Below are 12,822 nucleotides of genomic sequence, written 5' to 3' on the forward strand. Positions count from 1 at the left end.
TTCCAGCCTGGCTGATTCTGTGATTCTGATTCTGTTACCCAGGACATGGGACTTTCCATATCGTGCTGTCACCTTCCTTGGACGGTTGCTGTGCTTTTTTGGCATGCCAAATGGGGATAATATCTACTGTGATTTAATTTTCCAGCTCCTGATATACTGCAAGCTTTCAGAATTGAGGACACAGAAACTAGTTTGCCTTCCCGGCCTGCAGAAAGCAAAGCAGCGGACAAGAGGGCATGCACACGCAGAAGCAAATGAGGCAATGTTCTGCATGCAGGCAGCCACAGCACTGAGGAATTCTTAAAGAGAAGACAAAACTATGCCTGCTGAACCCCAAACTCCTTTTGAGGTCAGCTGACTCAGGACCAAGCTCTTGAGAGCTCTTCAGGAAAAGAAAAAAACAAATCCATGAAAATGTTTATAAATGAGTTAATGGTGATAAAGATGTGCAGGGTGGTGTGGGGAGGACAGAGCCAGGCTCTGCTCAGGGATGTCCCAGGACAGGACAAGGGGCACTGGGGGCAAGCTGGAGCAGAGGAGGTGCCACAGGAGCAGAAGGGAAAACTTTTTCCCTGTGAGGGTGCCAGAGCCCTGGAGCAGGCTGCCCAGAGAGGTTGTGGAGTCTCCTTCTCTGGAGACATTGCAAACCCACCTGGATGTGTTCCTGTGTGACCTGCCCTGGGTGCTGCTGCTCTGGCAGGGGGGTTGGACTGGATGATCTCTGGAGGTCCATTCCACCCCTAACAGTCTGTGATTCTGTGGAACCCAGTCTTGACCCCATGCTCCACAGCAGCACTGCCTCCATCTAGAAGGGAGAGGTGACAAAGATCATCACTCCCAGGGCTTTATCTCCATGGGCTCCCAAACTTGTGATTTTATTGTAACTAAAGCTTGAATCATTCTCAGGTGGTTTCCTTGAAGGCAAAGCAGGAGTTAAAAGAGAATGAGAAAGCATCCACAAGTTGAATGTTACAGGCTGGTAAATACCAACAAGGAGCAGTCCAGAAGGATTTCAAGGAGACATGGACTCATGCAGGATGTGAGTAACTCCCACAGACTTCCCAGTATCTTTAAGTGGGCTCCCAGTGACGTTGGTGGTATCCTGTGGAAGGGAACAGCACCAGTATTTTTAGCTTTGTGTACACCAGTGATCTGCTGGGGTTGTTACACCACCAGAGTGTTTTTAGTGGGTCATCAGATGAAGCTGAGGAGCCTTTGCCTTGGGTTGTGTCACAGCAGCATGTGAGCTTCCTCCAGCTCTTCTGCTCCTTTGATGCTGCAGCCACAGCAGCAGCAGAGCTGACTCACTGCTCATAACCATTTCTGCCTCAGTAGGAACTCTCCAGGTAAAGGGAAATGTGCCAAACAGAGGCTGGGAATGGCCACATCCAATGAATACAGAATACAGAATTAACCAGGCTGGGAAAGACCTTTGAGATCATCAGGTCCAACCTATCACCCAACACCATATGATCAAGTAAACCATGGCACCAAGTGCCTCATCCAGTGCCCTCAAGCACTGCTGCTGTGCTTCTGCCAGGCAGTCTTCTGGCCAGTGCCTAGGTGATGCTACCTCTTTGGGAAGACCTATTAGTTACATTCAGTCCAGGCTACATCAACATGACAGTCCCTCTCCAGTAGGCCTCCAGTACCTGAAGAGGGCTACAAGAAGGCTGCAGAGGGACTGTTTGCAAAGGCCTGCAGGGACAGGACCAGGGACAATGGTTTGAAATGAGAGCAGAGCAGATTTAGATTGGATGTGAGGAACAAGTTCTGCACCATGAGGGTGTTGGAACACTACCACAGTTTGCCCAGAGAGGTGGTTGAGGCCCCATGCCTGGAGAGGCAGGACAAGGCTCTGAGCAACCTGCTCCAGTGGAAGATGTCCCTGCTGACTGCAGGGGGGCTGGACTGCATGACCTCTTCCAACCCAAACCCTTCTATGATTCTATGACTAAATAGACTATAAGGCCTGATGAACTCACAGTTAAATCTTGACTAATAGAAATGACACAGAGAGGCTATTTCTAGGTATTTTTTCTTATTCAAGTTCCTAGGAAAGAGTAAAGGTCAGCTGGTAAAGTGAATCTCAAAGACTTTCAGTAGTTGATGAAGCAACATGACTGTTGTCTGAGAGGTATTTTCTTTTTTTTCCTTATCACAGAGTCACAGAATATTAGGGGTGGGAAAGGACCTCCAGAGATCATCCAGTCCAACCCCCCTGCCAGGGCAGCAGCACCCAGGGCAGGTCACACAGGAACACATCCAGGTGGGTTTGCAATGTCTCCAGAGCAGGAGACTCCACAACCTCTCTGGGCAGCCTGCTCCAGGGCTCTGGCACCCTCACAGGAAAAAAGTTTTCCCTTCTCTTCCTGTGGCACAGAAGGGAAGCTTGCCCCCATTGCCCCTGTCCTGTTCTTGGACATCCCTGAGCAGAGCCTGGCTCCATCCTCCCCACACTGCCCTGCACATCTTTATCAGCAGGAATGAGGGCACCCCTCAGGCTCCTCTGCTCCAAGCTCAAGAGCCCCAGCTCCCTCAGCCTGTCCTCTAGCAGCTTTGTGGCTCTGTGCTGGACTCTCTCAAGCAGTTCCCTGAGGTCCCTCTTGAGCTGTGGGGCCCAGAGCTGGACACAATATTCCAGATGTGGCCTTACCATTTCCTTTTTTTCCCCTTGTGTCTCTGTTTGTCACAGGTAGAAGCCTCTGCAGAATTTTTTCCTTTTTCTTTTCCTTTTTTTCCCCCCTAATGTTTTGGTTTGTTTGTTGCTTGGTTTTGTTTGTTTGTTGTGTTTTCTTTCTCCTGTTAGTGTAAGAAGATCTGTAGAGCAGCACCTCTTTATACTTGGAGCAGAAACTCCTGCCATCTGCAATAATGCAACACAGTGCACTGTCTGCAGTGCACAACCAGGAGAGCAGTAAATTACCCTGGGGCTCCAAGCTCTTTCTCCAAGGAGCTGCTTTCCAGCAGGATGACCCCCAGTCTATACTGGTGCCCGGTGTTGTTCCTCCCCAGATGCAGGGCTCTGCACTTGTCCTTGTTGAACTTCCTGAGGCTCCCCTTTGCCCTGCTCTGCACCCTGCCCAGCTCTCCTTGCACAGCCTGAGGGGGTGCCAGCCACCCCCCTGTGTGGTGTCACCAGTGATGCTCCTCTTCACTCAGGTGCCTGTCTGTGGAGACAGGCATGCAGGGGATCCATGCACAAACATGGACTCTTCTGGCAAGAGAGGAGGGACAAGTTGTTACTTAGAGAGCAATTCTCCCCCTGTAAGAAGTTTAAACCTCAGGCTCTTACCCAGAGTATTTTATCAGGATCTTTTGCTCTGCTTTGGTTAGTGGCAACTTCAACAAAACGGAGGAAGAAATACCAAAGCCTAGCACCAGGCAGTGATGGGAATAGAAACATCTCTCTGCTGCTTCCAAATGTAATCTGCAGAGCAGCTTCCCCTCATGCTGCTCTTGCAGGCAGCCTTTGGAAGGCATTTCACAGCTTCAGCTGTTTTCTCCATGCACAGGAAAGATTCCTGATCTCAGCTGTGTAAATGTTTGAACTGAGATTCATGCCTGGCTATTCAGGTCACTGCCTTCTCTTCCGGCCCACACAGCCCACAAGGCATCTATCTAAGCACCAAGGATCCAAAACCAACAGAGTGCTTCTCCCTTGAATGCTCCCATGGCACATGGCTCACTCAGAGGACAGGGGATGGTGCCAGGCTGTGCATTTGTTCATTTGCCTGCCCTCAAATTCCTTAGCATGGGTTAAAAAAGAAACATGCAACAGCCCTGTTGGGTGCCTTGGCAAAACTGACTGGGCTGAAAACCTTCCCCAAGAAGGAACCTGAGGAAACCAAGCTCTCCCTTCTGTCTTCAGGAGGGACTAACCTAAGGTAGGGAAGGTGCTCAGAAGATGCAGTTTAGGTTCAGCATTACAACCTATAGGAACTCTGCACCTCTCTCACAGGAAGGCAGGAAATCAGGAAGGAAAGGAGGCAGGCAGGAAGGGAGGAAGGCAGGCCTGGAGAAGAGGAGGCTCAGGGGAGACCTTATTGCTGTCTACAACTACCTGAAGGGTGGTTGTAGCCAGGCGAGGGTTGGTCATTTCTCCCAGGCAACCAGCACCAGAACAAGAGGACACAGTCTCAAGCTGCACCAGGGGAAGTTTAGGCTGGAGGTGAGGAGAAAGTTCTTCACTGAGAGAGTCGTTCACCATTGGTCTAGTCATGGGGTCTGTGGTGACAGGTTGGACTTGATGATCTTTGAGGTCTCTTCCAACCTTGGTGATACTGTGATTCTGAAAGCAGGAAAGAAGGCAGGAATTGGGAAGGAAGGAAGGATACTCAAGGATGCCCCTAATCTCTGGAAAAGGATCCACTGCCAAAGCTACAGAATAAACAAACCCCACCAATACTGCCCTCAGAGAAACCATAACCAACACCAAGGCCAAAAAGAAATCCCAAGGCTCCATAATCATCCATCCCTACCACCCCTTCCAACAGATCGACTACACCATAGTATGGAGACAGATTAGATGACTCAGTGCTGTGTGTTTTGGTGTTCTGACATGTCCCCTGTGGGGTGAAAGAGGTCACATTCACAGCACCCAGGAACTGGGTTTGGTGTTTCAGCAGCTCATTCATTGCCACAAATTCTTCTCCTTGCTGAAGCCAACCAGAGCCTGGGCTGCATCAAGAGAAGTGTGGCCAGCAGGTCAAGGGAGGTGATTCTCCCTCTCTACTCCGCCCTGGCGAGACCCCACACAGAATACTCTGCCCAGCTCTGGAGCCCCTGTTACAGGAAGGATCAGGAGCTGCTGGAACGTGTCCAGAGAAGGATCATGAGGATGATCAGAGGGCTGGAACACCTCTGCTATGGAGACAGACTGAGGGAGTTGGGGCTGTTCAGTCTGGAGAAGAGAAGGTTCCAAGGAGACCTTCTTGTGGTCTTCCAGTATCTGAAGGGGGCTGCAAGAAAGCTGGGGAGGGACATTTTAGGGTGTCAGGGAGTGATAGGACTGGGGGGGATGGAACAAATCTAGAAATGGATAGATTCAGATTGGATGTTAGGAAGTTGTTCCCCATGAGGGTGGTGAGAGACTGGCACAGGTTGCCCAGGGAGGTGGTGGAAGCCTCATGCCTGGAGGCTTTGAAGGCCAGGTTGTATGTGGCTGTGAACAACCCGCTGTAGTGTGAGGTGTCCCTGCCTGCACTGGGGTTGGAACTACATGATCCTTGAGGTCCCTTCCAACCCTAACAGTTCCATGATTCTATGATCCTGCAAGGCAAAGACTGCTGGGCACTGAGAGAAGGGCTCCCAAACAGCTGTTACTGAGGCTGCTCTTTGCAGCTGGTTTGACTGTTCGCATGGACAGGGAAGGCAGAATGCTGTGCTGCTCTCTGAGGGTCCCTGAGAAATCAAACTGGGTAGCTCTGACCTGGGCATAAGGGTGCTTCCTATTTTTAGTCTAAATGAGCATGTGTGCCATAAGAAGAACATAGTTCTGCAACTGAGCTTGAAAATATAGGGACAGGAGGGAGGTTCATCTTACCCTAAACTTGGGAAATAAACAAACAAAGAGTCAAACAAAAGCCCCAGGAAGGTCAAGAGCTGAGAAACTGACACAGCAGCTGTCTTAAACCATATCCATTTGTGTATCATTGTCACTGACACCAATGTCACAAACTCCTCCTTCTCTTTGACAGCTGCCATCTGCAGAGGGAGATGCTGCCTGTGATGAGCCTTACAGAATCATAGCATCACAGAATCAATCAGGTTGGAAAAGACCTCAGAGATCATCAAGCCCAACCTATTACCTAATACCTAACACCTCCTGACAACTGAACCATGGCTCCAAGTGCCACATCCAATCTTTTTTGAACACCTCCAGGAACAGTGATTCCACCACCTCCCTGGGCAGCAAATTACTTTCTGTGAAGAACTTTCTCCTCACCTTGAGCCTAAACTTCCCCTGGCACAGCTTGAGACTGTGTCCTCTTGTTCTGGTGCTGGTTGCCTGGGAGAAATGGCCAACCCACACCTGGCTACAACCTCCCTTCAGATAGTTGTAGACAGCAATAAGGTCTCCCCTGAGCCTCCTCTTCTCCAGGCTAAATACCCCCAGCTCCCTCAGCCTCTCCTTATAGAGCTGTACTCCAGACCCCTTCCCAGCTTTGTTGCACTTCTCAATTGAGGATCACACAAGGATCAGCCCCACGCCTTCCCTGCAGCAAAGGGATGCTCTGACTGCTGAGCTGTTTGATTGAGCTTCAGCTTTTCCAGCTTTGTAGATAACAGCATTTATCTCCACAGGCCTGAATAAAAGTGAGCCCAGAGCAGGGCCATGAAGCTGAGCAGAGGGCTGGAGAACCTCCCCTATGGGGCAGGCTGAGAGTTGGGGCTGTTCAGCCTGGAGAAGAGAAGTCTCCAGAGAGACCTTAGAGCAGCCTTCCAGTACCTGAAGTGGCCTACAAGAAAGCTGGGAAGGGACTTTATACAACAGCTTGTAGTGATGTGAAGAGGGGCAATGGCTTGAGGAGAACAGATTTAGACTTTAGATAAAGAAGAAATTCTTTCCAATGAGGGTGGTGAGACTCTGCAATAGGCTTCCCAGGGAGGCTGTGGATGTGCCCTCTCTGGAGATATTCAAGACCAGGTCAGATGAGGCCTTGAGCAACCTGATCTAGTGGAAGGTGTCCCTACCCATGGGCAGGGGGTTGGAACTAGATGATCTTATAGTTTATCATAGTTTCATAGTTTCATTCAGGGTTGGAAGGGACCACAAGGATCATCTAGTTCCAACCCCCCTGCCATGGGCAGGGACACCCCACACTAGATCAGGCTGGACAGAGCCTCATCCAGCCTGCTCTTAAACACCCCCAGGGACGGGGCCTCGACCACCTCCCTGGACAGCGCATTCCAGGGTTTCACCACTCTCATGGTGAAGAACCTCCTCCTCACATCCAGCCTGAATCTCCCCACCTCCAGCTTCATTCCATTCCCCCTAGTCCTATCACTACCTGATATCCTGAGAAGTCCTTCCCCAGCCTTCCTGTAGGCCCCCTTCAGATACTGGAAGGCGACAATTAGGTCTCCTCGGAGCCTTCTCTTCTGCAGACTGTACAGCCCCAACTCCTTCAGTCTGTCCTCATAGGAGAGGTGCTCCAGCCCTCTGATCATCCTCGTGGCCCTTCTCTGGACATGTTCCAGCACCTCCACATCCCTCTTGTAATAGGGGCTCCAGAACTGGACACAGTACTCCAGGTGGGGTCTCACCAGGGCTGAGTAGAGGGGGAGGATCACCTCCCTCGACCTGCTAGCCACACTTCTCCTGATGCAGCCCAGGATCTGATTGGCTTTGCGGGCTGCAAGTGCACATTGAGAGCTCATGTTGAGCTTTTTGTCCACCAGCACCCCCAAGTCTCTCTCCTCAGGGCTACCCTCCAGCCAGTCACTGCCCAGCCTGTATTTGTGCCTGGGATTGCCTCGACCCAGATGCAGGACCCTGCACTTGCTCTTATTGAACTTCATGAGGTTGGCTTGTGCCCACCTCTCCAGCCTGTCAAGGTCCCTCTGGATGGCCTCCCTTCCCTCCAGCGTGTCTGCTGCACCACACAGCTTGGTGTCATCAGCAAACTTGCTGAGGGTGCACTCAATTGAAGTCCCTTGAAGGTCCCTTGAAGGTCCCTTGAAGGTCCCTTCCAACCCAAACCATTCTGTGAATCTATGAACAGTTCTGGTGGCAAACTGGTTTGGGTAAACTAAACCCAAACTTTAAAAAAATCAAGTATTTCTCCACTTTTGTCCAGGGCAAAGTTGCTCTGGCCTGTAGACAGCCCAAACTGATGGATGGATGACTGCATCCAAAGGGTAGTGGTCAACAGCTCAGTGTCCAGATGAGGGAGATGGGACCAATGCTGTTCAAACTCTTCATCAGTGAAACCAAGTGAGATTGAGACACCCTCTGCAAGTTTGCTGATGACACCAAGAGTGGTTTGGTTCATAAGACTGAAGGATGGGATGGTGCCATCCAGAGGAACCTCTCTACAACTGCCTGAAGGATGGTTGTAGCCAGGAGGGAGTTGGTCTCTTCTCTCTAGCAACCAGCACCAGAACAAGAGGACACAGTCTCAAGCTGCGCCAGGGGAGGTTCAGGCTGGCCGTTAGGAAGAAATTCTTCACAGAAAGAGAGATTGGCCATTGGAATGTGCTGCCCAGGGAAGGGGTGGGGTCACCATCCATGGAAGTGTTTAAGAAGAGACTGGATGAGGGAAGTTTAGGCTGCATGTGAAGAGAAAGTTCTTCACTGAGAGAGTTGTTTGCCATTGGAACGTGCTGCCCAGGGAGGTGGTGGAGTCACCATCCCTGGAGGTGTTCCAGAGGGGATTGGACGTGGCACTTGGTGCCATGGTTTAGTAGTCATGGGGTCTGTGGTAACAGGTTGGACTTGATGATCTTTGAGGTCTCTTCCAACCTTGATGATTCTGTGACCTGGAAAGGCTGGAGAGCTGGGCTGAGGAGAACCTCGTGAGGTTCAGTAGGCAAAATGCAGTGTTGGAGGAATCCTAGGTATCAGTCCAGGCTGGGGGATGAGGAGATTGAGAGCAGCCCTGCAGAAAAGGACTTGAGGGTGCTGGTGGGTGAGAAGCTGGACAGGAGCCAGCTATGTGAGCTTGCAGCACAGAAGGACAATGGCAGCCTGGGCTGCATCCAAAGCCGCGTGGCCAGAGAGGGAGAGAGGGGATCCTGCCCCTGTGCTCTAACAGCAGACAGCACACAGGTGTACACATGAAGTTCTGTGTGCAGCTCTAGCACCTTCCAGACAAAGGCTGCTGTGAGTACCCTGACCTGGGTGTGCAATAATGATGCCACAGCTACAGCAGTAAAGCAGCAGAGTCTTCAGAGCAAGTTTACTCAGCAGCTAGAAAGATGAACATACAGCGCTGAGCAAACTGAAAACAGCCTCAGCCTTTGTTGCTTCCCAAATGCCATGACAACACTTGGAAGCCTCCTATGAAGCATACCCAAGGACTGGCAGCACGGTTTGGGTTTGCTGCTGACCTTCAGACTTGTGCACCTGGAGGACATCATCTGCAGTAAAATCAAAAAGAAATACTTCTGTGCCTCCAGCCCTCGCAGGCCTTCTTGGGCAGGGGGGAAGAGGGGAAGGGGGGGTGTGTGTGCATAAAGTTTCTGTAACAGTGAGCAGCTGCCTGGGGTAACCCAAATACAATATCCAGGTTCCTGTTATTTTATAGTTCATCCAAAAGTTTCTAGGCTCTTTCACATGGATATTAAAAAAAATGATATTAAAGAAAGACTCTTCAAAAGGCTTTAATGTGTTTCACAGAACACCCAGTCAGAGTGGAATGAAGGTGCAAGACTCCTGCCAAGGGCTCAGGGAATGGACAAAGTGTTACATGTACTGTGCGTGTACAGAAGACCTCAGACAGTGTCACTTTCAAAGGACAGGACACTCTCTTCACTCTGAAGGCCAAGTGCTAAGCATGTGGGTGCACTGTGCTGGACAGACTGCATGCTGCAAGGCTGATTCAGGTAAGGTGTTCAAGGGTTAAAACAGATGGGACCAGGCAGATGATCAGCTTGGGGTCATGCATTAGACACTCAAGTTTCTGTTTCCTGCACGTTTCTCCTCTTTACATGCTCAACACCAGCCAAGGTCTAGCACAGTAAATAAGAGAATATATTCTGGCTTATAGAATCCACCATAGAATCACTCAGGTTAGAAAAGCCCCTTCAGACCATCAGGTCCAAGCACTAAGGTCACCACTAAACTACAGGGCTGAGCACTAACCTTCAAACACCTGCAGGGATGGTGACTCTACCACCTCCCAGGCAACCAGCACCAGGAACAAGGGGACACAGTCTCAAGCTGCGCCAGGGGAAGTTTAGACTCGAGGTGAGGAGGAAGTTCTTCACTGAGAGAGTCATTCATCATTGGAATGTGCTGCCCAGGGAGGTGGTGGAGTCACCATCCCTGGAGGTGTTCAAGAGGGGATTGGACGTGGCACTTGGTGCCATGGTCTAGTCATGAGGTCTGTGGTGATAGGTTGGATCCTCAAGGTTTCTTCCAACCTTAGTTATACTGTGATACTGTCTACCTCCCTGGGCAGCCTCTTCCAATGCCTGAGCACTCTTGCAGGGACAACATTTGTCCTAATGCCCAGCCTAAACCTCTCCTGGTGCAGCTTGAGGCCATTCCCTCCTGTTCTGGCACTAATTACCTGTGGGAAGAGACTGGATGCATTTGATGGTTCTTCCCCAGCTTGCTCAAAAGAAAGGACACAAGTCAAAGAATCACAGAATTGTTAGGGTTGGAAGGGACCTCAAGAATCATCCAGTTCCAACCCCCCTGCCATGGGCAGGGACACCTCACACTACATCAGGTTGCTCACAGCCACATACAGCCTGGCCTTCAAAGCCTCCAGGCATGAGGCTTCCACCACCTCCCTGGGCAACCTGTGCCAGTCTCTCATCACCCTCATGGGGAAGAATTTCCTCCTAACATCTAATCTGAATTTACCCATTTCTAGTTTTGCTCCATTCCCCCCAGTCCTATCATTCCCTGACACCCTCAAAAGTCCCTCCCCAGCTTTCTTGCAGCTCCCTTCAGATATTGGAAGACCACAATAAGGTCTCCTTGGAACCTTCTCTTCTCCAGACTGAACAGCCCCAACTCTCTCAGTCTGTCTCCATAGGAGAGGAGCTCCAGCCCTCTGATCATCCTTGTGGCCCTTCTCTGGACATGTTCCATCACCTCCCAATCCTTCCTGTAACAGGAGCTCCAGAACTGGGCAGAGTATTCCGTGTGGGGCCTCACCAGAGCAGAGTAGAGAGGGAGGATCACCTTCCTAGCCCAGCCAAGGAGTTCACTCTCTGATACTAACAACATCAGCTAGAAGTCACAATCACAGAATTAACCAGGTTGGGAAAGACCTTCCAGATCACCCAGGTGTTCAAGAGGGGATTGGACTTGGTGCCATGGTCTAGTAGTCATGAGGTCTTGGGTGACAGATTGGACTTGATCTTTGAGGTATTTTCCAACCTTGTTGATTCTATGATTCTAAGTCCAGCCTATCACCCAACACCATAATATCAACTAAACCATGGCACTAAGTGCCTCATCCAGTCTCTTTTTAAACACTTCCAGCTGCATTCAATGTAACCCTGATAGAGGAGGGAAATCAGGAGCTCTAAAAAGGAATATGCTTAAATCTATAATTGTAGCTGAAAACCTGGAAGACTGCTGAGGAAAGAGCAAAGCCCAAACCTAGCTGTGAGTTTGACAAGTGGTACAAAGGCCAGGCTGGATGTGGCTGTGAGCAACCTGATCTAGTGTGAGGTGTCCCTGCCCATGGCAGGAGGGTTGGAACTGGATGATCCTTAAGGTCCCTTCCAACCCTAACAATTCTATGAAATCCCAGCTTAAACCACTTGGGAGGAGCTTTGGACACTCAAGCCCTGCTTCCAAATATCTGCTGCTGGGCCTTCAGCACATCTTGAATCTGGCATGGCCAAACACGTCAGGCCAGCAAGAGAATAATTAACTTCCCTCATATGCAGTGAGATCGGTTTTGCATTCAACCATTCCCCATACCTGCCTTGCAGATAGGATTTCCAGCTGCCTGTTTCCTGGCAGCTCCATCGTTTGCCCTTTGCAGCTGCTGTTTCCTTCGCAGCCAGCAGGGAATGCTGGTGTATGGAAGTAATCCTCCCAGCTGCACAAATGCCTCCTCCTGCTCGGTTAGGAAAGCCCAGCAAACATTCCCTTGCTCGGTGTGAAATGGGTTGGTTTGTGGGAGAGCAGGGCTCACACAAAACCCCCGCCCTGCTTTTCGAGGGCAGAATGCTCTCACCGGAGCCTGAGCTGCTCTGCTCAGATTTCCAGCAGTATTACAGTTTGAAGGGGGAACTTCAGCCTACTCCCTGACTGCAAAGCCTGAAAGTAAAATAAATTACCATTGGGTACAAAAGGAAAACTAATGACAAGGTCTATATAATTCATTGGCTTGCTAATGGGAATATAGAGCAGGGGCACCAACAGTTCTTTTTCTCCTTCTGTCACTTCTACTTGCAACTTCTCTCTTTCTTCAGTGGCCTTGCCAGGGGTATCTCTGTTTTGACTGCTGTGTGAGGTAATGGGAAGGATGGGGGGAGTGGGGGAGGAAGGTCAGTAGGTCCCCTGGAGCCATCCAGGGGGCTGAGGAGTTTCTGTGTTGTTTATAAATTGTATATCACAATATCACCAAGGTTGGAAGAGACCTCAAAGATGGAGTCCAACCTGTCACCACAGACCTCATGACTAGACCATGTACGTTACATTGTACATCTATTGCATATTTTGTACATACTCATTGCATTTCATATTTCTAGATTGTAGCTTGCTTGTAAATAGAGCTTCATTTGCTCCCAAAAACCTTCTGAGCTAGCCTGGCAATTTTATTTTGGGGGTCTTTTTCTCCAAATTAGTTGGGGAGTAATTGAAACCCACCATAAGCAGTCTGAGGGGAGAATGTCCTGGTTTACAGCACTTGCTGCTAGTCCTTCAATCAAGAAGTACCTTCATGCTGCAGTGGAAGAAAACCCAGCTTGTCTCCAGGCAGGCAGACATCCTACTCTTTAAGTTGCCAGCCTCCATTCTTACACCTGTAAACAGTCCAAAGATCTCCCAGAGCCTGACATGACATGACAAAGCAAAAGCATTTGTGTTCCATTCTCATTTTCCCCTTCTCATGACATAAAGATGTACTTTAAGACGTTCAGTGTTTTCCCTCTTGGCAGGCAGCCTTACTTTGTCAGTAAACACAA

At 50.0% G+C, this 12,822-nt stretch overlaps 1 protein-coding gene and 1 long non-coding RNA gene across 2 annotated transcripts in view; one reads left to right on the forward strand and one right to left on the reverse strand.

Annotated features, from left to right (window-relative positions):
* The window catches only part of LOC137453274 (potassium voltage-gated channel subfamily KQT member 1-like), a 374,577-nt gene that overhangs the window by 89,393 nt on the left and 272,362 nt on the right, over positions 1 to 12,822 (reverse strand). The gene's annotated exons all lie outside the window — the stretch shown is intronic.
* LOC137453298 (uncharacterized) lies at positions 167 to 2,246 on the forward strand. The gene is made up of 3 exons (XR_010990316.1): positions 167 to 349; positions 907 to 1,039; positions 2,165 to 2,246. It is a non-coding gene; the product is annotated as an uncharacterized lncRNA (long non-coding RNA).

The sequence above is a fragment of the Melanerpes formicivorus genome, unplaced genomic scaffold, assembly GCF_026170545.1.
Source record: "Melanerpes formicivorus ecotype bairdi unplaced genomic scaffold, bMelFor1.0.p_v2 SCAF_64, whole genome shotgun sequence".
NCBI classification, from domain to species: domain Eukaryota; kingdom Metazoa; phylum Chordata; class Aves; order Piciformes; family Picidae; genus Melanerpes; species Melanerpes formicivorus.